At 49.0% G+C, this 4,326-nt stretch overlaps 3 non-coding genes across 3 annotated transcripts; 2 read left to right on the forward strand and 1 right to left on the reverse strand.

The window, feature by feature from the left end:
* Positions 1-1,981: 1,981 nt before the first annotated feature.
* Positions 1,982-2,053, reverse strand: trnaq-cug (transfer RNA glutamine (anticodon CUG)). Its single transcript has one exon. It is a non-coding gene; the product is annotated as a tRNA-Gln (tRNA).
* A 149-nt stretch (positions 2,054-2,202) lies between these two features.
* Positions 2,203-2,274, forward strand: trnad-guc (transfer RNA aspartic acid (anticodon GUC)). The gene has a single exon. It is a non-coding gene; the product is annotated as a tRNA-Asp (tRNA).
* Positions 2,275-2,688: 414 nt separating this feature from the next.
* trnav-aac (transfer RNA valine (anticodon AAC)) lies at positions 2,689-2,761 on the forward strand. The gene has a single exon. It is a non-coding gene; the product is annotated as a tRNA-Val (tRNA).
* The last annotated feature ends 1,565 nt before the right edge of the window (positions 2,762-4,326 follow it).

Here is a 4,326-nt window from a genome sequence, read left to right on the forward strand (position 1 = left end):
CCAGCTGTTGTTTACATACAAGCACACACCCCCTCCTCTGCTCTTACCGGAGGTCCACATTCTGTCATGCCGGTGCGTTGTCCTGCCGGCTAGCTCGATGGCTGCATCAGGAATGGATGAATGAAGCCAGGTCTCAGTGAAGAGCAAAACGCAGCAGTCCTTCACGGTCCTGTTTGTAGCCACCAGCAGTCTCAACTCATCCATTTTATTCGGGAGTGATCTTACATTGGCGAGGAAAACACTGGGTAACGGAGGTCTCAGGTGATCTGCGCTTACTTCAGAGCACTCCTATATGTCAGAGGTCCAAGGGCACCTAAGATCAAGGTTATAGTCCAGATTCCTGGGTCGCAGGCTTCTATCGCCTCTCCATGGCTCCTTCCATTCAAGGACATCCTAGTAACGTGCCACCAGGTTTGTGAGATTGCAGACAGTACCCAGTGAGAGATTGCTGTCATTGCTAAGGTCCCCGTGTATTCCTACTGGAACCAAAGACACGTTCCAAAGCAAAGCAAAGCGTGCCATCTGCAGCAGTTTCCGTAGTGTAGTGGTTATCACGTTCGCCTCACACGCGAAAGAACCCCGGGCGGAAACACGCTTCTTTTGTGTCTTCGGTAACAAGCGAATCTATGGCCGCTGTACAGCTCCTTCCTTTCACGAGCACCGTAGAGAGTGGCAACCTACCGTCACTGCACCTTGGGCATAGAACTTCATCTCGGAACTGAAAACACGGCCTTAAGTAAATGAATGGCGCCATAGGCCGTCTCTACATTTGAGAAATCTCATTCCTAAAGACAAGATTAGATTTAGGGCTGGCAGACCCATGTTATGATCCCTACATTCCCCTAGCAAGTCCGTTCCCAGGTGGCGCTGGGCTTAGTACTGGCTGGTCCGGTGTATTTATAATTCCTGTGATCTGATGCCATTGCCATTCACAAAAATGAAAGTACGCGTTTGGGTCGACTGACCATCCTGTCCAAATGCCTGTTTGGCAGTGGAGCAAAAGTCCTCCATTCAGGACCACTGTTTGGCTGTGTAGCACAAGTATTCTGGCTCAGAAGGCTCTTTGGTGGCAGACCGTTAGTTGTCCAGCTTAGACGCCTTTGGCCACACATCGGCGGTTCTCTGGTTTAGACAAGACAAGACTGTCTACTTGTCCAGCCTCTCCTCCCTTTGACTTCCTTCCCTATTGAATAATCAGTGTCCTGGTTTTGTCTTCAGTAGGTTGCGTGTCTCACAGTATGGAGCTCTTGGGAGAAGATTCCACTTAGAATGCCAATAAGAGGTTCAACAGGACTGCACTCAACGGGTGCTCTGTGCATTGGTCCCTTCCTTATTTTTCCAGTGCCCTTTCTGCAACAGGAACGTTTCCAGTACCTGGTGTTCCCGGGCAGTCAGAACGCGCAAATTCCTGCACTGACTCCAGCATTCCCACACAGATTGTGAAGTCTTGTGCAAACAACAGGCATCAAAGACCCCATCGACGAGATGATGAGGGGCCTTCAGAGGTGGAAACAGGATCGGAGGTGAGACGATCTCGAGGGGAACTGTTGACATCAATCAAGGAGGCCAAGGAAACATACAGCAGGAAGCACAACAATACGAGGGAGGTTTGGAGCAGCATGAAGACCATCACTGGATGAGACCAGCCAGCAGAAGAGGAGTGGAATTGACTGGTCCAGTGACATAAATCTGTTCTTTAATCGACTGGACTCTCAGGCTGCTGATCACCCCCCCACACACACACACACACACACACACAGGTTCTACAAGTCAGTCGAGTCAAGAGTTCACAGCCTCGCTCCAATTCGTGCACCGAGTGAAAGTAGTCAGTGGCTTGAGTCAAGACACAAACGGTAAGAGGGTTTGTGCATCATTTATTCAATGACTGTGACTAAGATGGTGATGCCGCCATATTTCCTGAGCAATGAATTCAATTCCTGGGAAGGTGATTGCCTCTGTACCCCTTTGAGGAAGGAAAATGAGGCTCCACTGAGATTTGAACTCAGATCTCTGGATTCAGAGTCCAGAGTGCTAACCATTACACCATGGAACCCACACAGAGCAGGGGCCAAGCTCTGAAAAGGTCTCTGTCAAACCCTCAGGAAATCACTGACAAACTTGGGAATTTCCACATAGCCAAGGTTTCCTGGTCACACTTTCTAACGGGGCCAGGCTGACGCGACTCAGTGGGAGCTTCCGAATTCCTCGTTAGTATAGTGGACAGTATCTCCGCCTGTCACGCGGAAGACCGGGGTTCGATTCCCCGACGGGGAGTGACTTGACTGCGACTGCTGCCTTGGGTTTTGCCTGGATTGACCACAGAGCCATTAATCACAGACTGCATGAATTTGTGCGCTGATTCCATCATTCCAAAAGAGGTTGTGGAATGTCTCCACCCGTTCCCCAGTCAATCTAACACCACTACCCCTTTAATGGGTTTGAAGCAATATTCATTCCACCTGTGCTTTCATTACTGTGACGAGTCTAAAGATCTGCTGTGGAAGAGCTCAGATGAGTACAAGAGACGCTATCTTCAGGTGGTATTCTTGATTGTGACTCTAACATTAACGAGTGAATGCTTCAAAAATGGCACAAATGTGAATTCCCTCTTTCTCCCTGGTTGTACCTGATGCTCGTTTGAAACATAAGAAAGCACAAAAGCCTTCCTCTAAAGGAGCAAACCGTGACGTTTCCGTAGTGTAGTGGTTATCACGTTCGCCTAACACGCGAAAGGTCCCCGGTCCGAAACCGGGCGGAAACATGCTCTTTACCTGATTCATTTGTTTTTTTTAAAGTATGTGACGACAGGGATTCTTTGCACCTGTTTGCTTGTACTGCTGTTTGGGTAACAGAAGAGAGAAAGCGCTCAACTCTGATACTCGGCTCTGAAGTTGGTAACCTCTGGAAGCTCTTGTTGCTCCAGAAAAAATGTATAAAAAGTGGTCTTTCGCCCAAATTTCAGAAAACTCCAAAGACGTCACACAAATCAGCATGTCTTGAGTCCCATATTTATTGAAGATGGGGGCACAGGGAAAGCATTTGAAAATGAATGGCTCTAAGTAGCCCGCACGGCCTCGTTAGGCAAAAGAATTTGTTGCTAGAGGTTCTCAGGTGATCTGCGCTTACTTCAGAACACTCCTATATGTCAGAGGTCCAAGGGCACCTAAGATCAAGGTTATAGTCCAGATTCCTGGGTCGCAGGCTTCTATCGCCTCTCCATGGCTCCTTCCATTCAAGGACATCCTAGTAACGTGCCACCAGGTTTGTGAGATTGCAGACAGTACCCAGTGAGAGATTGCTGTCATTGCTAAGGTCCCCGTGTATTCCTACTGGAACCAAAGACACGTTCCAAAGCAAAGCAAAGCGTGCCATCTGCAGCAGTTTCCGTAGTGTAGTGGTTATCACGTTCGCCTCACACGCGAAAGGTCCCCGGGCGGAAACACGCTTCTTTTGTGTCTTCGGTAACAAGCGAATCTATGGCCGCTGTACAGCTCCTTCCTTTCACGAGCACCGTAGAGAGTGGCAACCTACCGTCACTGCACCTTGGGCATAGAACTTCATCTCGGAACTGAAAACACGGCCTTAAGTAACTGAATGGCGCCATAGGCCGTCTCTACATTTGAGAAATCTCATTCCTAAAGACAAGATTAGATTTAGGGCTGGCAGACCCATGTTATGATCCCTACATTCCCCTAGCAAGTCCGTTCCCAGGTGGCGCTGGGCTTAGTACTGGCTGGTCCGGTGTATTTATAATTCCTGTGATCTGATGCCATTGCCAGTCACAAAAATGAAAGTACGCGTTTGGGTCGACTGACCATCCTGTCCAAACGCCTGTTTGGCAGTGGAGCAAAAGTCCTCCATTCAGGACCACTGTTTGGCTGTGTAGCACAAGTATTCTGGCTCAGAAGGCTCTTTGGTGGCAGACCGTTAGTTGTCCAGCTTAGACGCCTTTGGCCACACATCGGCGGTTCTCTGGTTTAGACAAGACAAGACTGTCTACTTGTCCAGCCTCTCCTCCCTTTCACTTCCTTCCCTATTGAATAATCAGTGTCCTGGTTTTGTCTTCAGTAGGTTGCGTGTCTCACAGTATGGAGCTCTTGGGAGAAGATTCCATTTAGAATGCCAATAAGAGGTTCAACAGGACTGCACTCAACGGGTGCTCTGTGCATTGGTCCCTTCCTTATTTTTCCAGTGCCCTTTCTGCAACAGGAACGTTTCCAGTACCTGGTGTTCCCGGGCAGTCAGAACGCGCAAATTCCTGCACTGACTCCAGCATTCCCACACAGATTGTGAAGTCTTGTGCAAACAACAGGCATCAAAGACCCC

The sequence above is a fragment of the Archocentrus centrarchus genome, chromosome 14 (assembly GCF_007364275.1).
Source record: "Archocentrus centrarchus isolate MPI-CPG fArcCen1 chromosome 14, fArcCen1, whole genome shotgun sequence".
NCBI classification, from domain to species: domain Eukaryota; kingdom Metazoa; phylum Chordata; class Actinopteri; order Cichliformes; family Cichlidae; genus Archocentrus; species Archocentrus centrarchus.